At 36.6% G+C, this 27244-nt stretch overlaps 1 pseudogene across 1 annotated transcript in view; it reads left to right on the top strand.

Annotated features, from left to right (window-relative positions):
- The window catches only part of LOC308340251 (small ribosomal subunit protein eS6-like), a 49358-nt pseudogene extending 31881 nt beyond the window's left edge, over positions 1-17477 (top strand). The window contains exons 2-3 of the transcript in view: positions 9283-9764; positions 17189-17477. The product of the transcript in view is annotated as a small ribosomal subunit protein eS6-like (transcript). The remainder of the gene's footprint in view (positions 1-9282; positions 9765-17188) is intronic.
- Positions 17478-27244: the final 9767 nt, after the last annotated feature.

The raw sequence follows: 27244 nt of genomic DNA, 5'->3' as shown, positions 1-27244 counted from the left end.
TCAGTCAGAAAATGATGCATGGATAACATACTACAACATTGGTGACTTTCAAAAAATTATACTGAATGAAAGAAGCCAGACACAAAATGTCACATAATGTACGACTCCACCTGGAATGGAATGGAATGGAAGGGAACATCCAGAATAAATAAATTCATAGAGACAGAAAGCAAATTGGTGGATACTAGGGGCTGGGGAGAGGGTGAAATGGGGAATAACCACTTCATGCTTATGCAGTTTTCTTTTTGACTGATAAAAATGTTTTAAAACTAGAAGCAGGTATTGCTTGTATACCATTGTGAATGTACTTAATGCCACTGAATTGTACACTGTAAAATGGTGACTTTTATCATATGCAGATTTTACATTAAAAAAAATAATAACTCATCATAGGTGCGCCTGGGTGGTGCAGTTGGTTAAGCATCTGACTCTTAGTTTTGGCTCAGGTTGTGATCTCAGGGTCATGAGAGTGAGCCCTGTGTCAGGCTCCATGCTCAGCGTGGAGTCTGCTCAAGACTCTCTCTCCCTTGCTCTCTGCTCCTCCCACTCATGCTCTCTCTCTCTCTCTCTCTCAAATAAATAAAGAAATCTTAGAAAATAACTCATCATAGATTAGTTGGGGGAAAAAAAGAAAAGTGAGATATGACTGTTATTGATCAAATTGTAGCTTGTTAAATCAGGGAAATTTAGAAACAGACTTGAAGATGATATGCATTCAAATGAAATCTTATACCTTATATTAAATATGGGTTGTTTAAAGGGAATATTGAAATCATGTTTCTGTTTATTCATGTAAAAAATCATAGGAAATTATTAAAATGGAGTTTATTTACAAGTAATTTATAAATGCTGTAAAACTTCCTTTGGTTTATCTGAAGATAGCCTGATTTTTGGATTAGGGTAAGAATTTCTATAATTTTTGTGAAATCTACATTTTATAAGTAAATATTTTAAGCATACCTGATATTAAAATAAATTGTAGTTCAGTTCCATAAAAACTGTATCATTCAAGTAATTTTAATATTACTAAACACAGGGATGATAGGCATAGTGGTAACAATAATCATGTGAATTTCAGAAAAATGTTTCTAATTCCCTCCTTGCTTCTCAAAACCCAACTATATAACTGAAGAACTTACTGTATTGATACAAAACTTGATTTAGTACCAAGTTCTGTCATGTTTCCATCTATAGTGTTTCCCCATACAATGATGCAATGGACACGGAAAGGTCTGACATCAGTTTATCTATCTCTAAGAATATTTTGATAATTAAATCAGCTAACTTTTTTCCTATGCTACCATTCTGATAGTAAATTAATTCAAAACAGTTTCTTCCTTTGCTAGCCCATGCTGAAATTTCCAATGGAATACCAAATGCTCTTTCAATTTCCATGGTAAAATATTTGAATTTATGTTTAATTAAATAGGGAATGGTTTGATATTCATATGACATTACTCAACTATTTCTTCTTATTTATAAAATAGCTCCTATTTGCTTTATATTTCCTATATTCTAACCATTCTTAATATTTTACATTATTTTTTCATCAAAAAGAGGAAATTGGTGTTATTGTCCCTTTTTTACTGATAAGAAAACTGAACTCTAAAGAAGTTAATTAAGTGTGCCCATGATCATAAAAGAGGTTTTTTAGGTCTTAAAATCCATGCTTTTAAGCACTGCATAATAGCTTAATCTATTATTAGCATATATATTTGAAGATTAAAAAAAAAGATTATTCTGCCACTGAGAAGCTTTCAGTGTAGTTGGGGACATAATATTGATATCCATGTATTATTAGGTCATGGATGACCTTATCATCGATGAGCCTTGATTTAGTTATTAGTAAAATAGATTTAAATATCTTGCCTACTTCTGGTGCCTGGGTGGCTCAGTCCATTAAGCATCTGCCTTTGCCTCAGGTCATGATCCTGGGGTTCTGGGATCAAACCCTGCATCAGGCTCCCTGCTCAATAGAGAGTCTGCTTCTCCCTCTCCCTCCACCACTCCCCCTGTTTGTGCTTTCTTGCTCTCTACCACTCACTCACTCACTCAGTCTCTCTCCCAAAGAAATAAATAAAATATTTAAAAAAATCTTGCCTGATTCATCCACAAATTTGTGTTGACCATTTTATGATACATTGCAAAATTAAAACATTGATTGTTAATTTAATAGGGGCCAGAAGGCCATTCTATTTAACTGAGATAAGTAATAAAATTATTCCTTAAACACCTCCTGGTACCAGGGAATATGCTAATTTTAGCATTAATCTTCAAAATAGATCATGGAATGTAAGTATTATAATATTAACTTTATAGGAACTACAAATATTAAGAGATGTTAAGTAATTTGCTCTGAGTGGAAAAATAAATGGAGATGGTGATATTAAAAGTCATGTCCCAAGCTCCTTCCACAGGCTCCTCTCCAATCAGATCAAATGTGCTTGAATTCATGTCAGTCATTCTAGTGCTCTGTGAGTTCAGTGATACACCAGGGATCTTAAAGCCTCAGTTTCCACATCTCTTGGCCTTAAGCTGAATCTACTGTCATTTTGTTGCAAATTAACCTGTTAGATACAATCTCTAAATTGTTTTTCTTCCACTGGTAGCAAAGCATGGATTGGAACAGTGAGATACTGAAGATGGAGAAGTCAGTTACAAGATTGTTGAAGTTACAGGAATGTGAGCTCGGGGTGGGAATGTGAGATCAGGGTCCTACTAGGAAATGACATGCAGAATCTGAGAGAAGAAATGTACAGCAAATACAGCAAGACTCAGTCATGTAAGAATTTGCATGGGGAATAAATGTAAAACATGTTTTTAAACTAATCCTAAACCATTTTACTTAAGTAACTAGCTTAATGGTGGGAGGTCTGAAAGAAAATGTAGGATGAGAAGAAATCCTAGTTTCAAACATGAAGGATCATTTCTAACTTCACAGAACTCACCAGCTTGTGGGGAAGACATAGGAGAATGTGATAATGCTACAGTTTCAGAAGTGCTGCTTATGATACCATCATACTAATGAGGTCCCTATTTGGTTACCCACAGGAACTGTGACCCACACATAGGGTATGTGAGCCCACACACTTCTAATTACAGATGACTGCAACAAAGCAGACCGGGCCAATCAGCACCTGTTCCTCTTTTCAAGATTGCTTACTAAGTAATTCATAATGGTAATCAAAGATGGACTGACCATTAATGAGATGTGACTTCACCAGAGAATAGGTATAGCATGACCATTAAGTGAAAACTGCAGAGCTCCCATAGCTGATGACTTACCTAGAGTGAGGTAAGTTGCACACAAACACTCAGCTCCATCCCTCATGACTTGTGACTGCCCCATGAGGAGGACTCATTCTACTATGCTGGTCATCAAGGGGGCTGGATGAAGTCTATCATGTTCTGTGAGTTTGTTGGCTGTCTGGACCCAAGGCTGCTGCTTCTGGTTAAGCAGAACAGCATTGCAAACTCTTCTCATAGGTTTGCTGAAAAGCAATTATTGAGGATAAATTTATTCTCCAAGATTAAAAACTCAAAACGTTGGATCACATTTAATCATATTCTTTGGATTGCCATCCATTCATCTCAATCATTTTTAGAATTTTTCATAAATTTAGTTTCAAGGGTGGGTTATAAACTTAGTTCTTCAAGTTAAATGGGTGTGGTGTCAGAATCAGGCTAGGAAATTTTGTCATACAAACTGTCAGTCTCAAGCTCAAGGAAAATCACCTCTCAAATCCGCAATTCTTCCATCTGTAAAATATAAATGATACAAATAACTACTCTTAAAATTGTTATGTAGATCAAATGAGATAACATTAGTCAATGCCTAGCATAATGTCTAAAATGTAATAGGCTTTTTGATTAATCTATTTTTCTTCCCATACTTTTTCCCACTGAAACCTAGTTAAGTCATAATCTCCTTTTCTTCTATTTATAAAGCATTCCTTCCATTTTTCCCTTCTGAAGCGCTAGTATTTCTTCTTTGAGGTACATAAATAAAGAACACTTTTGTGTAGTCAAAAAAAAAATAGGAGTGTAGCAGGTGAATAATCTGAATTGGAGACCCAGCTATGACCCTACTAAGTTTATAGTCATGTTTAAGTCAACCTATAGATCAATATGAGGAAAACTGTGTTTTCTTAGCATAGGTTCTTTGTGACCTCCCAACTCTGCAAGTTTCAGCAAATGGAAAAGGGGAAGCATATGCTTATTCTCTGATTCTTAAAACACACCATCTCCATTTTCCTCATGAAAATATGTTCAGTTGTGTGATGTTATAGCAGGAATGTGCTTAGAAATCCCCTACTTTGATTTCCTTCATTTTGCAAATAAGGGAAATCACAGGAATTAAGCCATTTGTTGGAACTAATATAACATTTGCATCAGAGATTCTAACCACTCCAGAGCTCACCTCCCCTGATGTCCAAGGTAGTGTTCTTTCCCACTGCATCATGTGCCCTCTTCTTTCAGAGTCAAGGACAATGTGCCCAATATTTACGATCCAGAAATCAAGTCTGGATCAGACTTGATTTAATTAAGGCAGAAGAATGTTTATTTTACATTTCTTTCCTGAAAATTGTTGTTAAACATTTCATATAGACAAAAAAGGGTATATAATCTGAATATAAAACTAAAAATGTAATAAAACAAATCCATTTAAGCACTATCAAAATTAAGGAAAACTATGTTACCAGTGTAAGTCTCCAGCCTCAAGTGCCCTTATTTGGACATGTACTACATGTATAACCACTATCCTGAGTTTACACATTTTCTTGTTTAGTTAACTGTTGGGTTCTTTGTTACATATCCCTAAATGCCATATACTTTTATTTTACATATTTTTTTTAATTTTGAAGGAATGAAATTATACTATTTTATTTCAGATTGTAATTTCTACTCACAATTATATGTTAGAAATGTATTCATATTGATACTCAATACTAAAGTCCTTCTCTGTTGCAAAGTTATAATCAATTGTATGAAAGTACAATAATTTATTTAGCTATTATTCTGTGAGTATACATTTGAGTAGTTTCCAAATGGTGTTGTTATGAATGTTGTTGCTGTACACATGCCTTTGCATGTTTCTTTGCTCATGGGTGCAAGAGTTTTTCTAGCATATATTCTTGGGAAAAAAGTTGCTGTGATGTAGGTACTGTACTTACTCAAAATGGTAACTTTGATATGCATTACTAAAAAGGATGAGTGTGTTCCACTTATTTGCAAGCCATTTAAATTTCTTCTTTTATTAAATGCCATTTGTTCTTTTGTTCATTTTCTCTGTCATGCTTTTTGTCTTTTCCTTATGGATTTATATGATATATACTACATATGTATGTGTGTATATAAAAGAGAGAGGAAGAAGGAGCGAGTGTTCATTCTAATTCCAGAATGAAGGCCCGTGTTCTAAATAGTTATAACCTAGAGGTCAAGTTCATATTGTTAGAAGTTTTCAGGGACAACATATAGTTTTGTAAATGAGATCAGTGATACCATTTTCACATATGTGATTTCATATGTGAAATAATATTGTGACCTCACACTAGGCAATATACCTAATACCAAAATTTCCCAGACCTTTTGAAATTAAGTGTGGCCACATGACTTGGTTTTTTTTGTTTGTTTGTTTTTTTAAGATTTTTTATTTGACAGAGATGACAAGTAGGCAGAGAGGCAGGCAGAGAGAGAGAGGAAGGGAAGCAGGCGCCCCGCTGAGCAGAGAGCCGGACTCGGGACTCGATCCCAGGACCCTGAGATCATGACCTGAGCCGAAGGCAGAGGCTTAACCCACTGGGCCACCCAGGCGCCCCCATATAACTTGTTTTGAGCAATGAATGACATGTAGAAACAATTTGTGTTACTTAACAGTTGAAGTTTGAAGAGCAAGTAAATGATTTGCCATCCTCCCTTACTCTTGCTGAAGGGATAATGGTTGAATGTGTCAAGGTAAACTGCTTTCTTCTGGATTTCTGAGTAAGCGCAGTGAGCAAATTCCCCAGCCAATGCGAACTAATTATGTAAGAAATAAACTTTGGTTGTGTTAAACTAGTAAGATTTTGGAATCAACTGATTTATGTTGAAATTTTTACTTTTTTTGTGGACCCAATAAATAGTATTTAATCAAAATTAGGAATTTTGCTTTTTTAAAGGCACCATGAAAAAAAAATGTGAGCCACATAGTGGGAGAAAACATTGACAACATGTATGTTAGAAAGACAACTTGTATCCAGGGGATATAAATAACTCTTAGAAATACTAAAAGATGAAAAACCTCATATCTCTTTTTGAATTTCAAAATATTTGAGTAGATAATTGATAACAAATACACAAATGACCAAAAAACACATGAAAAGATTCATAAGATTCCTAAACAGAAAACATATATTAAAATCATAATGACATATCACTACACACACATTAGAATGACTAAAATTAAGGAATAAAATGACCATACTTCATATTGGAAAGGATGTGGAGCAACCAGAATTCTCATAATTGCTGGTGGGAATGTAAAATTTTATAACCACTTTAGAAGACAATTTGCAGTTTCTTAAAAAAGCTAATAATGTACCCATCATAAGACCATATGACCATCAATTCCATCTCTAGGCAGATACCCAAAATAAATGAAAATGTGTACACACAAGTACTTGTATGTAAATGCTCATAGTGGCTTTCTTTATATTAGCCTAACTGGAAACAGCTTAAATCTCCATCAACATGTGAATGGATAAACAGACTGTGTTATATCCGTACAATAGAAATATTACTAAGCAATATGAAGGATAAAGCTAGTGATATGTGCAACAACATAGATGGATTTAACAATCATTATACTGGGGCATCTATATGGCTCAGTGGGTTAAGCCTCTGCCTTCAGCTCAGGTCATGATCTCCGGGTCCTGGGATCCATCCCCTCATCAGGCTTTCCGCTCAGCGGGGAGCCTGCTTCCGCCTCTCTCTTGCTACCTACCTCTGCCTACTTGTGATCTCTCTCTCTCTGCGTCAAATAAATAAATAAATAAATAAATATTTTTAAAAAATCATTATACTGTAATGAAAGAAACCAGACCGATGAACAATATCTGTTCAGTGATACTGTTTATGATGCTTGAAAGTAACACAGTAATTTATAGTGACACAAAGTACATCTATGGCTTCCTGAGTATGAAAAGGAATGCTGGTTACAAAGAGGCATGAAGAACTTTTAGCAACCATTGAAATGCTTGCTATTTTTATTGTAATGATTGATCTATGGTTATACACATTTGTCAAAGCTTATGTATGTTCAATTTATTGTACTTTAGTTATATCTGAAGTTACAAAAAATGAAACAATATTTAAAATGGCTTATCAAGTTTAGGATATTGTATGGAATTTCTTTGAATATTTAAATAAATCTGAAATTTTTTAACATCATTTCTTAACAAAATCTGTGGGGATATTAATTCTCCCTATCCTTACCCATTGTATGTCTCTTCTTCAGTGTTTTTTAGAATTTTTGTAATTTTCTAATGAAATTATTGCACACATTTGTTAAATTTTTTACATCAAATTCTTCCTATTATAAATTGTATGTTTTATTTAAATTTATTCTTCTTTGCATTTGTTATTGGCATACATGGAATGCAGCCAACTTGTATATATGAATAGTATAGTCATTTATTTAGATAAAAATAGCTGTTACTGCAACTCTGTGTTTTCTTTTGGCTTTTCTACATGAACCATCTTATCATCAGAAAATAATGACATCTTTATGTCATTTGCCTTCTAATTCTTATAGAATTTTTTTCTTTTTTATTATACAGGCTAGTGCCTCTGGTACAATATGGATGGACATGTTACAGACATCACTGTGTGTTATTCATTATTATGAGAATAGTTTAAATGTTTCATTATTGAGAATAATTTCTGATATAGACTTTGATAATAAATTTTATCAAGAAAAGTCTTTGATATTAATATAGGTGTTTGTTGTGTTGTATTTTCATCATGAATAGTTGTAAAATTTTATCTAATATTACCTTCTGCACCAATTCATATAATTACACAGGTTTTCCCCTTTTTTCTATTATATGATAAGTGACCATGTATTTTAATATCCTCAGAAATTTCCTTTTTTGAATAAGCCATATTGATTATAATGTCTTATATTTTAAGACACTGTATACTGAAATGTAGATAAGATAGTAAATCATATGTTGTGTGTATTTTGCCACAATAAAAAAAAATAGGTTAAAATTTGTATCTCCTGCTTGAACATGTTATAAGACTTCCCTATAAAAATACCTATTCTTGATATATTTTTATAGAAATCATTTTATTTAACAATAGAATAACTTATAATTTCAATATATTCTTGACTAATTCTAGTCCTTGATATTATTCTGTAAAATTGTCCATTTCTCCTAAGTTTTTAATCTTTTGCACAATGTTTTAATAAATCTATCTTTTTCTTTAAACAGTGACATCCTTAGAATATGTGCTGCTAAAAAAGCACTAAAGATTGCTAGTTTTCAATTTCTAATACTGTTTATCTCAGTTTATCTTTATTTTTGAACAATTCTGCCAGAGTTTTGTAAGTTTCTTTTAAGAACCAGCTTTGAAATTCCTGAATGTATTTAATACTTATTTTCAATTTCTTTATTTTCTCTTTGTTTCTACTTTCTTGTTCCTGATCTGTTATTTTTCCCATTTTTTTGAAAAAAATTCAGTTTTCCCTGCATTGATTTCCAGTCTTTCTTTTATCTCAATATAAGTTCTGAAATGTTAAAATCCTAAAGTTAGAAGTATACACTCAAGCTCAAAAAATTTTCAGATATCTATAGTAAGTTATGGTCCAGTGTGTTTTGAGCTTTCCAAACACATACAGAAAATTTAATTTACACTTTTTTATCTAAGAATATAATCTATTTCTAAAAAGTATCTTTTTTTTCCTTTCTTTCTTCTTTTACAGAGGGGGGATGAGGGTAGAGGGAGAGGGAGAGAAAGAATCTCAAGCAGACTCCCTGCCAAACACTGCACACAACACAACGTTCCAACCCATGTCCCTGAGATCGAGACCTGAACTGAAACCAAGAGTTGCAGGCTTAACCAACTGAGCCACCCAGGTGCCCCATTACAAAGGCTTTAAATTTGTACAGAATTGTCATAAATCTTGGAAAGCTGTCAATTGCCATCTAGTTTATATTTTTTGGGGGGGAAAATTAGGTATATTTTTTATGAACATAGGGTAGTTAAAATCTTCAGCTCTGATGATAAATATATTTACAGCTCTTTTTTGTGGTGCCTCGGAGGGAATAGGCTGCTTTGGGATAAAACTGTCATTTCTTTCCCAGCTACTGGTTGCCAGAAACTCATTGAAGTGGATGATGAACGCAAACTCCGTACCTTTTATGAGAAGCCTATGGCCACAGAAGTTGCTGCTGATGTTCTGGGTGGAAGGGTTATGTGGTCCTAATCAGTGGTGGTGATGACAAACAAGGCTTCCCCATGAAGCAGGATGTCTTGACCCATGGCCATGTTGTCCTGCTGCTGACTAAGGTGCGTTCCTGCTATAGACCAAGGAGGACTGAAGAGAGAAAGTACAAATCTGTTTGAGGTTGCATGGTGGATGCCAATCTCAGTGTTCTCAACATGGTGATTGTGAAAAAAGTGGAGAAGGATATACCTGGTCTGATACTACTGATACACTGATACTACTGTGCCTCATCGCTTGGGGCCCAAAATAGCTAGCAGAACCTGCAAACTTTTCAGTCTCTTTCTCTTTTTTTTTTTTTTTTAATTTATATTTATTTTTTAAATTTATTTTCAGTGTTTCAGAATTCATTGTTTATGTACCACACGCAGTACTCCATGCAAACTATGCCCTCCTTAATACCCACCACCAGGCTCACCCAACCCCCCAAGTCCCTCCCCTCAAAAATCCTGAGATTGTTTTTCAGAATCCACAGTCTCTCATGGTTTGTTTCCCCCTCCAATTTCCCCCAACTCCCTTTTCCTCTCCATCTCCCCATGTCCTCCATGTTATTTCTTATGCTCCACAAATAAGTGAAACCATATGATAACTGACTCTCTCTCTTGACTTATTTCACTCAGCATAATCTCTTCCAGTCCCGTCCATGTTGCTACAAAAGTTGGGTATTCATCCTTTCTGATGGAGGCATAATAATCCATAGAATATATAGACCACATCTTCCTTATCCATTCATCCATTGAAGGGCATCTTGGTTCTTTCCACAGTTTGGCGACTGTGGCCATTGCTGCTATGAACACTGGGGTACAGATGGCCCTTCTTTTCACTACATCTGTATCTTTGGGGTAAATACCCAGTAGTGCAATTGCAGGGTCATAGGGAAGCTCTATTTTTAATTTCTTAAGGAATCTCCACACTGTTCTCCAAAGTGGCTGCCCCATCTTGCATTCCCACCAACAGTGTAAGAGGGTTCCCCTTTCTCCACATCCTCTCCAACACACGTTGTTTCCTGTCTTGTTGATTTTGGCCATTCTAATTGGTGTAAGTTGGTATCTCTATGTGGTTTTGATGTGAATCTCCCTGATGGCTAGTAATGATCAAAATTTTTTCATGTGTCTGTTAGCCATTTGTATGTTTTCATTGAAGAAGTGTCTGTTCATGTCTTCTGGCCATTTTTTGGACATGGTTATCTGTTTTCTGTGTGTTCAGTTTGAGGAGTTCTTTTCTTTTTTTTAATTAATTTATTTTAATAAACATATAATGTATTTTTATCCCCAGGGGTACAGGTCTGTGAATCGCCAGGTTTACACATTTCACAGCACTCATCATAGCACATACCCTCCCCAATGTCCATATCCCCATCTCCCTCTCCCATCCCCCCTCCCCCCAGCAACACTCAAGTCTGTTTTTTGAGATTGAGTCTTTTATGGTTTGTCTCCCTCCCGATCCCATCTTCTTTCATTTTTTCTTTTCCTACTCCCCCCCACATCGCATCTCCAATTTCTCATATCAGGGAGATCATATGATAGTTGTCTTTCTCTGATTGACTCATTTCACTAAGTGTAATATCCTCTAGATCCATCCACAATGACACAAATGGCAATATTTCATTTCTTTTGATGGCTGCATAGTATTCCATTGTGTATATATACCACCTCTTCTTTATCCATTCATCTGTTGATGGACATCTTGGTTCTTTCCATAGTTTGGCTGTTGTGGACATGGCTGCTATAAACATTCGAGTGCACGAACCCCTTCGGAGCACCACGCATGTATCTTTAAGGTATATACCCAGTAGTGCAATCACTGGGTCATAGGGTAGCTCTATTTTCAGTTTTTTGAGGAACCTCCACACTTTTTTCCAGAGTGGTTGCACCAGCTTGCATTCCCACCAGCAGTGTAGGAGGGTTCCCCTCTCTCCGCATTCTCGCCAGCATCTGTCATTTCATGACTTATTAATTTTAGCCATTCTGACTGGTGTGAGGTGGTATCTCATTGTGGTTTTGATTTGTATTTCCCTGATGCCGAGTGATGTGGAGCACTTTTTCATGTGTCTGTTGGCCATCTGGATGTCGTCTTTGCAGAAATGTCTGTTTATGTCCTCTGCCCATTTCTTGACTGGATTATTTGTTCTTTGGGTATTGAGTTTGCTAAGCTCTTTATAGATTTTGGATACTAGCCCTTTATTTGAGATGTTGTTTGCAAGTATCTTCTCCCTTTCTGTCAGTTGTCTTTTGGTTTTGTTAACTGTTTCCTTTGCTGTGCAAAAGCTTTTGATCTTGATGAAATCCCAATAGTTCATTTTTGCCCTTGCCTCTGCTGCCTTTGGCAATGTTCCTAGGAAGAAGTTGCTGTGGTTGAGGTCAAAGAGGTTGCTGCCTGCGTTCTCCTCAAGGATTTTGATGGATTCATTTCTCACATGGAGGTCCTTCATCCATTTTGAGTCTATTTTCGTGTGTGGTGTAAGGAAATAATCCAATTTCATTTTTCTGCATGTGGCTGTCCAATTTTCCCAGCACCATTTGTTGAAGAGGCTGTCTTTTTTCCATTGGACATTCTTTCCCGCTTTGTCAAAGGTTAGTTGACCATAGAGTTGAGGGTCTATTTCTGGGCTCTCTATTCTATTCTATTGATCTATGTGTCTGTTTTTGTGCCAGTACCATACTGTCTTGATGATGACAGCTTTGTAACAGAGTTTGAAGACCAGAATTGTGATGCCACCAACTTTGGTTTTCTTTCTCAATATTCCTTTGGCTATTCGAGGTCTTTTCTGGTTCCATATAAATTTTAGAATTATTTGTTCTATTTCTTTGAAAAAAAGGCATGGGATTTTGATAGGGATTAGATTAAATGTGTAGATTGCTTTAGATAGCATAGACATTTTTACGATATTTGTTCTTCCAATCCATGAACATGGAACAGTTTTCCATTTCTTTGTGTCTTCCTCAATTTCTTTCACGAGTACTTTGTAGTTTTCTGAGTATAGATTCTTTGCCACTTTGGTTAGGTTTATTCCTAGGTATCTTATGGTTTTGGGTGCAATTATAAATGGAATTGACGCCTCAATTTCTCTTTCTTCTGTCTTGTTGTTAGTGTAAAGAAATACAACTGATTTCTGTGCATTGACTTTATATCCTGACACTTTATTGAATTCCTGTACAAGTTCTAACAGTTTTGGAGTGGAGCCTTTTGGGTTTTTCACAGAGTATCATATCATCTGCAAAGAGTGATAGTTTGACTTCTTCTCTGCCGATTTGGATGCCTCTAATTTCTTTTTGTTGTCTGATTGCTGAGGCTAGGACTTCTAGTACTATGTTGAACAGCAATGGTGATAACGGACATTCTTGCTGTGTTCCTGACCTTAGCAGAAAAGCTTTCAGTTTTTCTCCATTGAGAATGATATTTGCACTGGGTTTTTCATAGATGGCTTTGATAATATTGAGGTATGTGCCCTCTATCCCTACACTTTGAAGAGTTTTATTCAGGAAGGGATGCTGCACTTTGTCAAATGCTTTTTGAGCATCTATTGAGAGTATCATATGGTTCTCATTCTATCTTTTGTTAATGTATTGTATCACATTGATTGATTTGTGGATGTTGAACCAACCTTGCAGCCCTGGAATAAATCCCATTTGGTTGTGGTGAATAATCCTTTTAATGTACTGTTGAATCCTATTGGCTGATATTATAGCGAGAATTTTCACATCTGTGTTCATCAAGGAGATTGGTCTGTAATTCTCTTTTTTGATGGGATCCTTGTCTGGTTTTGGGATCGATGTGATGCTTGCCTCATCAAATGAGTTTGGAAGTTTTCCTTCCATTTCTATTTTTTGGAACAGTTTCAGGAGAATATGAATTAGTTCTTCATTAAATGTTTGGTAGAATTCCCCTGGGAGGCCATCTGGCCCTGGACTTTTGTTTGTTTGGAGATTTTTGATGACTGTTTCAATCTCCTTACTGGTTATGGCTCTGTTCAGGTTTTCAATTTCTTCCTGGTTCAGTTGTGGTAGTTTATATGTCTCTAGGAATGTATCCATTTCTTCCAGATTGTCGAATTTGTTGGCATAGAGTTGCTCATAGTATGTTCTTATAACTGTTTGTATTTCTTTGGTGTTGGTTGTGATCTCTCCTCTTTCATTCATGATTTTATTTATTTGCGTCTTTTCTCTTTTCTTTTTGATAAGTCTGGCCAGGGGTTTGTCAATCTTATTAATTCTTTCAAAGAACCAGCTCCTAGTTTCGTTGATTTATTCTATTGTTTTTTTGGTTTCTATTTCATTCATTTCTACTCGGATCTTTATGATTTCTCTTGTCCTGCTGGGTTTAGGCTTCCTTTATTGTTCTTTCTCCAGCTCCTTTATGTGTAGGGTTAGGTTGTGTATTTGAGACCTTTCTTGTTTCTTGAGAAAGGCTTGTACCGCTATATATTTTCCTCTCAGGACTGCCTTTGCTGTGTCCCACAGATTTTGAACCGTTGTGTTTTCATTATCATTTGTTTCCATGAATTTTTTCAATTCTTCTTTAATTTCCTGGTTGACCCATTCATTCTTTAGAAGGATGCTGTTTAGTCTCCATGTATTTGGGTTCTTTCCAAATTTCCTCTTATGATTGAGTTCTAGCTTCAGAGCATAGTGGTCTGAAACTATGCAGGGAATGATCCCAATCTTTTGATACTGGTTGAGACCTGATTTATGACCCAGGATGTGGTCTATTCTGGAGAATGTTCCATGTGAACTAGAGAAGAATGCATATTCTGTTGCTTTGGGATGGAATTTCTGAATGTATCTCTGATGTCCATCTGGTCCAGTGTGTCGTTTAAGGCCTTTATTTCCTTATTGATCTTTTGCTTAGATGATACGTCTATTTCAGTGAGGGGAGTGTTAAAGTCCTCTACTATTATTGTATTACTGTTGATGTATTTCTTTGATTTTGTTATTAATTTGTTTATATAGTTGGCTGCTCCCATGTTAGGGGCATAGATATTTAAGATTGTTAGGTCCTCTTGTTGGACAGACCCTTTGAGTATGATATAATGTCCTTCCTCATCTCTTATTGTAGCCTTTGGCTTAAAATCTAATTGATCTGACATAAGGATTGCCACCCCGGCTTTCTTCTGATGTCCATTAGCATGGTACATTGTTTTCCACCCCCTCACTTTAAATCTGGAGGTGTCTTTTGGTCTAAAATGAGTTTCCTGTAGGCAGCATATTGATGGGTTTTGTTTTTTTATCCATTCTGATACCCTGTGTCTTTTGATTGGGGCATTTAGCCCTTTGACATTCAGGATAACTATTGAGAGATATGAATTTAGTGCCATTGTATTGCCTGTAAGGTGACTGTTACTGTATATTGTCTCTGTTTCTTTCTGATCTACTACTTTTAGGGTCTCTCTTTGCTTAGAGGACACCTTTCAATATTTCCTGTAGAGCTGGTTTGGTGTGTGCAAATTCTTTCAGCTTTTGTTTGTCCTGGAAGCTTTTTATCTCTCCTATTTTCAATGATAGCCTAGCCGGATATAGTATTCTTGGCTGCATGTTTTTCTCGTTTAGTGCTCTGAATATATCATGCCAGTTCTTTCTGGCCTGCCACGTCTCTGTGGATAGGTCCGCTGCCAATCGAATGTTTTTACCCTTGTATGTGACAGACTTCTTTTCCCGGGCTGCTTTCAGGATTTTCTCTTTGTCGCTAAGACTTGTAAATTTTACTATCAGGTGACGAGGTTTGGACCTATTTTTATTGATTTTGAGAGACTTCTTAGCATCTCCTGGGTTTTGATGTTTGTTCCCTTTGCCATATTAGGGAAATTCTCTCCAATAATTGTCTCCAATATACCTTCTCTCTTTCTTCTTCTGGAATCCCAATTATTCTAATGTTGTGTCGTCTTATGGTGTTGCTTATCTCTCGAATTCTCTCCTCATGGTCCAGTATTTGTTTGTCTCTCTTTTGCTCAGCTTCTTTATTCTCTGTCATTTGGTCTTCTATGTCACTAATTCTTGCTTCTGCCTCATTTATCCTAGCAGTCAGAGTTTCCATTTTTGATTGTACCTCATTAGTAGCTTTTTTTATTTCAACTTGGTTGGATTTTAGTTCTTTTATTTCTCCAGAAAGGGCTTTTATCTCTCTGGAGAGGGTTTCTCTAATATCTTCTATGCCTTTTTCGAGCCCAGCTAGAACCTTGAGAATCGTCATTCTGTACTCTAGATCTGTCATATTACCAATGTCTGTATTGATTAGTTCCCCAGCCTTCAGTACTGTCTCTTGTTCTTTTTTTTTGTGGTGAGTTTTTCCGCCTTGTCATATTGTCCAGATAAGATTTGGTTTCTCCTCCTCTGGAATTCTGCTGTTCTTGGTGAGTGAAGTTGGTCTTGGCTGGGTTTCTTGTTGATCTTCTGGGGGAGGGGCCTGTTGTATTGATTCTCAAGTGTCTTTGCCCCAGGCGGAATTGCACCACCCTTACCAGGGGCCGGGCTAAGTAATCTGCTCCTGTTCGCTTTTGGGAGCTTTTGTTCCCTGAGCGCTTTCTGTAGAGTTCTGGAGGATGGAAATGTAGATGGCGGCCTCCCAATCTCCGGCCCGGAGGAGCCGAGAGCTCTGGTTCCTGCACCTCAGTGTGCTCTCAGAGAACAGCGCCCAACCTCCCCCATCTCCCTGGCCTCTGGTCGCGCTTGGAGTAAAGCGCTCAATCGCTCGCACTTGGAGAATAGCGCCTGGTCGCTTCCATCTTTGTGGCCTCCGGCCGCGCTCTGAACCCACCCAACCTGTGACCGGTTCAAGGTAACTGCGAGCTGAGAGCTCACTCCTCGACTCTGTCTCTGTAGCCAGCTTCCCCACTCTAATACCTGCGAACTCTGCAACACTCAGACACCCCCAGTCCTTCTGTGACCCCGTAGGACCTGGGGTTACACTGACCCCATGTGGGTTTCCCCCCAGTTTAGCCTCCAGAGCAATGTCCCTCCGTGGAGCAGACTTTTAAAAGTCCCGATTTTGTGCTCCATTGCTCCCCACTTGCCAGGTGCCGGCCCCTCCCCCCGCGGTCTATCTTCCCATCGCTTTGGATTCACTTCTCCGCAGGTCCTACCTTTCAGAAAGTGATCGATTTTCTGTTTCTAGAATTGTTGCTCTTCCTCTCTTCAATTTCCCGTTGGATTTGTAGGTGTTTGCAATGGTTAGATAAGCTATCTAGCTGATCTTCTGCTACCTGATGTAGTCTCAGCCTGCTACTTCTCTTCCATCTTGACTCTTCCCTCAGTTTGAGGAGTTCTTTATAGATCCTGGATATCAGCCTTTTGTCTGTACTGTCATTTGCAAATATCTTCTCCCATTCTTTGGGTTGCCTCTTTGTTTTGTTGACTGTTTCCTTTGCTGTGCAGAAGCTTTTGATCTTGATGAAGTCCCAAAAATTCATTTTCACTTTTGTTTCCTTTGCCTTTGGAGACATATCTTGAAAGAAGTTGCTGTGGCTGATGTTGAAGAGGTTACTGCCTATGTTCTCCTCTAGGATTCTGATGGATTCCTGTCTCATATTGCGGTCTTTTATCCATTTTCATTTTATCTTTGTGTATGATGTAAGAGAATGGTCGAGTTTCATTCTTCTACACATAGCTGTCCAATTTTTCCAGCACCATTTATGGAAGAGACTGTCTTTTTTTCACTGTATATTTTCTCCTGCTTTGTCAAAGATTATTTGACCATAGAGTTGAAGGTCCACATCTAAAGAAGATGATGTCCACCAGTTTGTTGTGAGAAAGCCCCTAAACAAAGATGACAAGAAACCTAGAACCAAAGTGCCCATGATTCAGCATCTTGTTACTCCATGTGTCTTCCAACACAGTTGTCGGTGTATTGCTTTGAAGAAACAACAAATTAAGAAAAATAAGGAAGAGGCTGCAGATTATGCTAAATTTTTGGCCAAGAAAATGAAGGAGGCCAAAGAAAAATGGCAGGAACAGGTTGCCAGCAGACAGAGGCTGTCTTCTCTGAGAACTACTTCTAAGTCAAAGTCCAGTTAAAAGTGAGTTTTTCTAATAGTGACAAATAAGATCAGATATGAAAATAAATAAATAAATAAATTTACTTTTTCCTAGTTTTGTTTCATATTTAAGGCTATATTACCAAATGTACAAAAGTTTAGAATTGCAATAACATTTTTATTATAAGTTGATGTTCATCTTTATCTCTTAGTGATGTCTTAATTCTTTGTTTTTTATTGGTAAACTTCTACAGCTATACTATGTTCAAGTGGTGAATACTTGTATAAAACTGAAGTTATTCCAAAATAAACATATTTCTTCAACATGAGATCAATTTTTCAGACTATGCTTATTGCAGTGAAGGTAATGTCAAACTCAGATTTTGATTTCTCTGTAAATGTGGGGTTTTTTAATTTATTTTTATTTTTTTATAAACATATAATGTATTATTAGCCCCAGGGTTTGTTTGTTTGTTTGTTTTTTACATTCAATCTTGAAATATAGTTTCACTGCCTATGAAATTCTAAATTAACGTATTGCTTTGTGTTGAATTAGATTATTCCACTCTCCTTTGAGTTCCACAGCTATTGCTGGTATCTTTTATCAAGCCCTAATACCAAAAGCCCCATTTGTTTTGTTTTGTTTGGTTTTGTTTTTCTGGTTCCTCTCAAAATATTTCTTATCCTTAATGTGTTCTGCCAAATTGTGATTATTGGACTTTACTACTTGAAGATTAGTGTATTTTTATCAGTTTTAAACATTTCTTATGTATTTTTCCTTTTTATTTAATTTATAGAAGTTCTGTTTTTTCAAGTCAGAGTATAAATTTTGCTATTTCTTATGTCTTTGTCATAAATTAAGCTACCATCTATTTTGTAATTATTTTATTTATTTAATATTACATACTATAATTTTAACCTGTAATTTCTGTGGATCTGAGTTTACAGTAGATTATTCTTATTAATCCACATCTGTGATTTTTTTTTTTAATCTTCCAGAGTTAAATGATTTTTTAATTATTTGCTCTTGTTCCCTGGGATCAGGTCTGTGTTTAAAGAGTATTCTTTCATACAAGATTTAATTTTTTTCCCCTCAGGTGCCAGGGCTTAACCAAATCAGGTCAAAAAGATATTTTAAGTAACATATATAGTATAATTATGGCCTTATACTTCTACACATCTATAAATCATAATAAAAATGATCCTAGGGAAGAGTTTCACTTCTTAGCTCTCCATTAAGAACCATGGCCCAGACAGGCAAACTGGTGCTTTGTCTTATAGTTTCTGGTCTTCTACTGTACTCATTGCCTTATCCCATCTAAATTGCACTTTAAAATTTTTGATTATATATTATCCAATATATTTAAGTATTTTCTGACAGAAGTTGTATCTATACTTTTTTCTACCATCAGAATAGCAGCCATACGTAATGGTATGAGTCTGCAAAGGCTGCCATAACAAAATACCACAGACTGGGTGGCTTGAATAACATATTTATTTTTTCACAGTTCTGGAGGCTGGAAGTCCAAGTTCAAGGTATCAGAAGGTCTGGTTTCTTCTGAGGTCTGTATCTTTGGCTTAAAAATGGCCACCTTCTCAGTGTGTCCTCACATGTATTTTCCTCTATGAGTAGGCATCGCTGGTAACTGTTCCTCTTCTCCCAAGGACACCACTCATATTGGATTAGAGGCCCATCCACACAAACTCATTTAACCTGAATTCCTCTTTAAAGGCCCTATCTCCAAATTCAAATTGGCAGTTAGGACTTAAACATATAGATTTTGTGGAGGAGACACAATTCAGTCCATAACAGTCATTAAAATGCTTTTTAGGGAGCCTGGGTGGCTCAGTTGGTTAAGCTAACTGCCTTTGGCTCAGTTCATGATCCTGGAGTCCCAGGATCCAGTCCCGCATCAGGCTCCATGCTTAGCACGGAGTTTGCTTCTCCCTCTGACCCTTCCCCCTCACATGCTCTCTCTCTCTCATTCTCTGTATCTCTCAAATAAATAAATAAAATCTTTAAAAAAGTTTTTTTTTAATTGCAATTCCCTCAGGCCTGTATTACTCCTATTATTATTTAACCCATATCTACTTATAAATTTAGCATGTAAATGCCTTGGCAGCTATCTCAAGTTCAATAAGATAATTTACTTTTACAGTAAAAACTATTAATGGACAAGTTAATATGAATATATAATCAAATATTTACTGTCTGTTATGGACAAATGATATCTTTTAAAAAACATGAGATCTGATTTCTTTGTTATTATTACCTTAAGGAGTTTATTGATTTTTGCTTCATTGACTGTCTTGCCACCAGATGACAGTAGCCATATGTCCTCTAATCCCAGATACAATTTATTGCTTGAATTTCAATAAGAGAGTCAGAATCAGAATTTTCCAAATGAGCTCACCCTCAGACTTATAACCAGTGTTTCCAGTTGTATTTAAGTAGAAAAGATATCAATTAATACAACTTTAACTCATACACCTTACCCAAATTTGAGCAACAAGATATTCCTTGAAATTATAAACTTACTAAACACTTGAAAGAAAAGTTTAGAGTTATGGAGATGAGAAGTCCCTGAAGATGAAGAAACCCTCTGTAGTTTATTCTGAATCCTTTCTTTTGGTCAGACCCTCTTGGCTTGCATCTTCCCTAAGCAGTTGATTTTATTTATGCTTTGATTTATGAGTTGTTTAAGTCTCAGATACATATTAAAACAGGCTTTATTCCCTCATCACCATTCTTGTTCCCTCATTAATCCATCTGAAGCTTGATGGGAGAGAATCTGCCAATGAAAAAACAAACAAAACATGTGCGCTCCTAAGGCTGAGGACGCCAGATATCAGCTAGATAGCTTATCAAGCCATTGCAAACACCTACAAATCCAACAGGAGATCGAAGAGAAGAAGAACAGTAATTCTAGAAACAGAAAATCAACCAATTTCTGAAAGGTAGGACCTGTGGAGAAGTGATTCCAAAGCGATGGGAAGATAGACCACGGGGGGAGTCGCCAGGTCCCGGCAAGCAGTGGAGCAATGGAGCACAAAATCTGAACTTGTAAAAGTCTGCTTCAGGGGCGCCTGGGTGGCTCAGTGGGTTAAAGCCTCTACCTTCGGCTTGGGTCATGATCCTAGGGTCCTGGGATCAAGCCCCACATCAGGCTTTCTGCTTGGCAAGCGCATGTTTCCTCCTCTCTCTCTGCCTGCCTCTCTGCCTGCTTGTGATCTCTGTCTGTCAAATAAATAAATTAAAAAAAAAATCTTTAAAAGTCTGCTCCACTGAGGGACACGGCTCCAGAGGATAAGTGGGGCTGGAGCCCTCACAGGGCATGGTCTCAGGTCCCATGAGGTCACAGAAGGATTGGGGGTGTCTGAATATCACAGAGCCTACAGGTATTAGAGCAGGGAAGCTGGCTACAGAGATGGAGCAGAGGAGTGAGGTTTCAGCTCGGGGTTACCTTAAACTGTGATCTGGGGCACAGTCAGACCACTTTGAGCAGGGATCCCACAAGTGGCAGATGCAGGGAGACCTCGCTGGAAGAGCAGCAGTGATCTGCTGGGTTTGGAGACTCCAGATGGGGCTGTGTGCCAGACACAGAGACCCTCGGTCCCAGGCTGGGTAAGCTCAGTGCGCAGCTGGAGGCCAGGCAGAAGGGAGTGATTCGGTGCTTTTCTCTGAGGGTGCATTGAGGAGTGGTGGGTCCCTGAGCTCTCGACTCCTCCAGGCTGAGATTGGGAGGCCGCCATTTTCATTCCCATCCTCCAGAACTCTACAGAAAGCATTCAGGGAACAAAAGCTCCCAAAAGTGAACGCAAGCAGATTACTTACCTGGCCCCTGGCAAAAGCAATGCAATTCTGCCTCGGGCAAAGACACTTGAGAATCACTACAATAGGTCCTTCCCCAAGAAGATCAGCAAGAAATCCTGCCCAGACCAAGCTCACTTATCAAGGAGAACAGTGGAATTCCAGAGGAGGAAAAGCAAATCATGGGATTCATGGCTTTCTCTCCATGATTCTTTAGTCTTGCAAAGTTAATTAATTTTTTAATTTAATTTTTTTCTTATTCTATTTTTTTTTAAATTTTTACTCTTTCCTCTTTTAACGTTTTTTAACTGGCTTATCTTAACAATACCTTTTATAAAAAAAGATCTTATTGAACCTTCATTATTATAGTCATATTTTATCCCTCATTGTATCTAACTTTATTTTTTATATACACACAGGGATTTTTCTTCTAAAATTTTTGGGTTACAATTTCTTGTAATACATCACAGGGTGTTTTTCTAGTCTACAGCTTCAGCAAATTCTCTCCACTTTCTTTTTCTTTCTTTTCCTAACCAACTTATCTTATCAATTACTTTTTTAGAATTTTTTAAAAATTTTCATCTTTACAGTCATATTCTATCCATTCATCATGTTTACCCTTATTTTTGTGTGCATATATATATATATAATATATTAATTTTAAGTATGTTTTTCTTTCTTTAAAATTTTGGGAGGTTCTTCTAAGAGACCAAAGTACTCCCAAAATTAAGTGGGTGGTTCTGTTCTATTCACCCATCTAATATCTATATTTTCTTTTTTTTTTTTAATTCTTTTTTTGAACTTCTTTTTACTCCCTATCTTCCCCCCACAATTTGGGTTCTCCTCTGTTTTGGTTAATTCACATTTTTCTGGGGCCTTTGCCACCCTTTTAGTATTTTATTCTCTCTTTCATATATTCTTATCTGGATAAAATGCCAAGGCACAGAAACTCACCACAAACAACAACAACAACAAAACCAAGAGGCAGTACTGAAGGCTAGGGACCTAATCAATATGGATATTGGTAATATGTCAGATATAGAGTTCAGAATGATGATTCTCAAGGTGATAGCTGGGCTCGAGAAAGGCATGGAAGATATTCAAGAAATCCTGTCTGGAGAAATAAAAGCCCTTTCTGGAGAAATAAAAGAACTAAAATCTAACCAAGCTGAAATTAAAAAAAAAAAAGCTATTAATGAAGTGCAATAAAAAATGAAGGCTCTTACTGCTATAATAAATGAGGCAGAAGAGAGAATTAGTGATATAGAAGACCAAATGACAGAGAATAAAGAAGCTGAGCAAAAGAGAGACAAACAACTACTGGATCATGAGGGGAGAATTCAAAAGATAAGTGATACCATAAGATGAAAGAACATTAGAATAATTGGGATACCAGAAGAAGAAGAAAGAGAGACGGGGGCAGAAAGTATATTGGAGAGAATTATTGTAGAGAATTTCCCTAATATGGCAAAGGAACCAAGCATCAAAATCCAGGAGGCACAGAGAACCCCTCTCAAAATCAGTAAGAACAGGTCCACACCCCATCATCTAATAGTAAAACTTACAAGTCTTAGTGACAAAGAGAAAATCCTGAAAACAGCCCGGGAAAAGAAGTCTGTCACATACAATGGTAAAAATATTAGATTGGCAGCAGACTTATCCACAGATACCTGGCAGGCCAGAAAGAACTGGCATGATATATTCAGAGCACTAAACGAGAAAAACATGCAGCCAAGAATACTATATCCAGCTAGGCTATCATTGAAAATAGAAAGAGATAAAAAGCTTCCAAGAGAAACAAAAACTGTAAGAATTTGTAAACACCAAAGCAGCCCTACAGGAAATATTGAAAGGGGTCCTCTAAGCAAAGAGAGAGTCTAAAAGTAGTAGACCAGAAAGGAACAGAGGCAATGTACAGTAACAGTCACCTTACAGGCAATACAATGGCACTAAATTCATATCTCTCAATAGTTACCCTGAATGTAAATGGGCTAAATGCCCCAATCAAAAGACACAGGGTATCAGAATGGATTAAAAAAAAACAAAACCCACCAATATGCTGTCTATAAGAAACTTATTTTAGACCCAAAGTCACCTCCAGACTTAAAGTGAGGGGGTGGAAAACAATGTACCATGCTAATGGACATCAAAAGAAAGCTGGGGTGGTAATCCTTATATCAGATCAATTAGATTTTAAGCCAAAAACTATAATAAGAGATGGGCATTTACCCTATAGATACAAATGTAGTGATCCAAAGGGGCACGTGCACCCGAATGTTTATAGCAGCAATGTCCACAAGAGCCAAAACATGGAAAGAACCTAAATGTCCATCAGCAGATGAATGGATAATGAAGTGGTATATATATGCAATGGAGTACTATGCAGCCATCAAAAGAAATGAAATCTTGCCATTTGCAATGACGTGGATGGAACTAGAGGGCATTATGCTTAGCGAAATAAGTCAATCAGAAAGACAATTATCATATGATGCCCCGATATGAGGAAGTTGAGAGGCAATGAGGGTTTTAGGGGGTAGGAAAGGAATAAATGAAACAAGATGGGATTGGGAGGGAGACAAACCATAAGAGACTCTTAATGTCACAAAACAAACTGAGGGTTGCCAGGGGGGTGGGGGTAGGGAGAGGGTGGTTGGGTTATGGACACTGGGGAAGTTATGTGCTATGGTGAGTGCTGTTAAGTGTAAACCTGGCGATTCACAGACCTGTATCCCTGGAGCTAATAATACATTATATGTTAATAAAATAAATAAATAAATAAATAAATAAATAAATAAATATTAAAAAATTACTGAGGACCCCAACTATGTATCATCAAATAATTCTAGTCTTCCTCATTTCGATGAAAACATTTATTTTACCTTACAATTCTCCCTTGGAAACCTTGTCTTACAGATCTCTCCCACCAGCCCTCTGATTTTCTAGGACCTTAGGAATCAACTAACATATACTTAGTAGTGTCCCATAGTTCATTTCAATTAGGATTAGGTTTCGGGTATGCATTTGGTTAGAAAAAAAAAAAAAGTGACAAAGATCTCTAGGTACTACTTACAGTCATGCCTTTACTACCACTTAATAACTTAATAGTTTCTGGCCATGGGTAAATAATTCATTGCATGTAATTTTCTGTCTATTCATAGAATACAGTATTTAATCTACATTGTAAGAATTAATTGTAAGAATTAATGGTTATGTAAGAATTAATGGTAAGAATTAATGGTTATGTACAAAGTATCTTACAGTAACTCTGTAGACATGAGTGACTCCACACATCTTATTTTATTTTATCCATGAGTTCTGCTTTGTTCACACTTCCATCTCCAGTACCCCAAGGAGTGACTGGTACATAATGTGGATGCAGTGTATATTTTTTTGAATAAAAAAGAAATTGTCATTATTTTCAAGCCAATAATGTTTTTCTTTTTAAGGCCAGAAATCAAGGCTCACCTCCTTCATAAAGATGTTTTCATTAGTCTCATTTGAATGTAACTTAAAATGTCATTGTAGATTATTTGATTTCCTTCTAGTTATTTTTTGTTTATAATAATTAACATCTTTGAGTGTAAGAGATATCTATTATATTATAGATGTACTATACTGTATACAGCACTTAACCAAGGACAATGTGTGTGATAGATCTTTGAGAAAACAAAGTCTTGAAGTTGGAAGGAGATTTAGAGGTCCTTATGGTAATATCTACATAATGCAAGCACAGCCCAGGAATTTGAGTATCTCTTTGCTCCCAGGCCCATGTTCTAGCTGGCCAAATAAAGCAAGACCTGATATTTGTCCCCTTAATCAGAACTGAAATCTGCATTCACTTGTTCAGAGATGGTCAGACAAGGTTAGGCTCCCTTGACATTGATAGATAACTTGGAGGATGTTTGGACAGACCACACATGCATTAATCTGATTTCTGACAGACTATATCCCCTCCAATATTTAGCCTCAATGAATGGAATTGTAAAAAAGTAAGATAGCCACAGGATCACCTGAAAGCCAAAAGGCAATACATAACATATTTATTTCAAAATTATCTGAAATCTTTATGTGCACCAATATTATTTTTTTTCATCATATATGAAATCAGAAGATTCACAGAGAAATAATACATCCATCTACTTTTTGTGGCTCTCCTCTTCTGTGGAGCACCTTTGTACAGATTTAGCATGAGTAATTAAGTATTTAGTGCTTGCTTGGATCTACTGAGTACTTGCAAATTGTTATTTTTGTGCAGTTCAGATCTTCCTCCTCATCCCCCAATAAATACACTTGATCTTCATTATTCACATATTCCATATTTGTGAATTCACCTAATCACTGAGGTTTATTTGTAATCCCCCAATTCAAAACTCATGCTGCTTTTGTGGTCATTCCCAGACATGTGCAGAGCCTCAAAAATTTGAGCTATCCTATGAACATATTCCTAAGGGAGGTCAAACAGGGTGATATTCTGCCTTCTTATTTCAGATCTTACACTATAAACAAGCATCCTTTTCTCAGCATATTTAGTGCTATATTTTTTCCCCAACAGTTTTGTGTTAATGATTTTTCTGTTTAAAAAAGCCTGCAAGCCTACCTAGTTCTGAATGCTGCCTCATATTCCTATACTGCCTCATATATCTAAGCACAAGAAAGCTGTGATGTGTCTATTGGAAAAAAAATACATGTGTTAGCTAAGTTTTGTTCAGGCATTCATTGTAGTACTCTTGGTAATGAATTCAATGTTAAGTAACCACAGTATATACTAAATAAGGTGCTTTAAAAATAAATAGATGTAAAGCAAGGTTGCATTGATTAGTTGGTGAAAATGTCATGGCCAGTGGCTCATAGGAACCCTGTCTTTACCCTAAGAGCAATGCTTCAATTTTCATTAATTCAGTATATGGCAACTTTGTAGAACAGAGCTAATACAGATAAGAGTTGACCATATGTACTTTTGTTCTCCTTGACAAGTATGGTGGACATCCTTGGCTGTCTCATGTGATATTTACTTTCATTTCTTCCTTAATAGCAAAACTGTAATATGCATACATTTGTATTGACCTCAAGAAGCCCATTTCCTCAAAGGTGAATGCATCTACAGTAAAATGTAATACACTTCTGGTCAATGTGATTGAGCTGTATAGTTAGTGTAGGTGGTAAATCCTGGAGTGATCTTCTTTGTCTTCCTCGACTCTTCCCACTTCCCCTTTCTGGTTTAACATGAGACAGAACAGTTAGGGGGTTGGGGATGGTGGAAACCATCTTGTAAATGAGAAGCAATGAGTGGAATGGCCAATTCTCACAATGAATCTTGGAGCAGAACATTCAGATCTCTGAAGTTCAGTCACTGTCTCTACCTTAATTGCTTACTTTAGGGTGTGTCTTTGGGTAATATTGTGTTATATTTTGCATAGGACACATTAGTGACATACTCATCTTTCACTCTATTTCCTGAACACTCTTTTTTTTCATGAAATATTGTTTTATTATTTTCCCTCTGTGTCTTCAAACCTACAAAGATATGATATAAAGGTTGCCAGTGCTTTCCTCCTACATTGCAACTAGCCCTTGATATTTGTACAAATGGTTTTTTATTGCCTTAGGGAATCACCTGACATTTCAGGCCATTTTAGAATCCTATTCTGCTATAGCACCTCAAACCTTTATATTATACATGCATTTATCCTACTCCCTGGACTAGGAACCAAACATGTAGTATCTCTTCTTACAAGTAGAAGGTATTTTAGGAAGAGCAGGACATATCCCATAAATTAGGAGAAGTAAGGACAACTTGCATTTATTGAGTACTTAAGGCTATGTAGCAGGTCCTATTGATAACCACGATGTTCAATCTTGATTAAAAAAAAAAACAAACAAAATAAAGCAAAACTTGTGAGCTAGATATTACATCTCTCATTTTGCGAATTAATATAAAAACAAAACAAACAAAACAGTTCACTCACTGGGCCTGGCAGGT

The sequence above is a fragment of the Martes martes genome (assembly GCF_963455335.1).
Source record: "Martes martes genome assembly, chromosome: 3".
In the NCBI taxonomy this organism is placed as follows: domain Eukaryota; kingdom Metazoa; phylum Chordata; class Mammalia; order Carnivora; family Mustelidae; genus Martes; species Martes martes.
The sequence above is the reverse complement of the archived record's forward strand: the minus strand, read 5'-3'. Positions and strand labels throughout refer to the sequence as shown.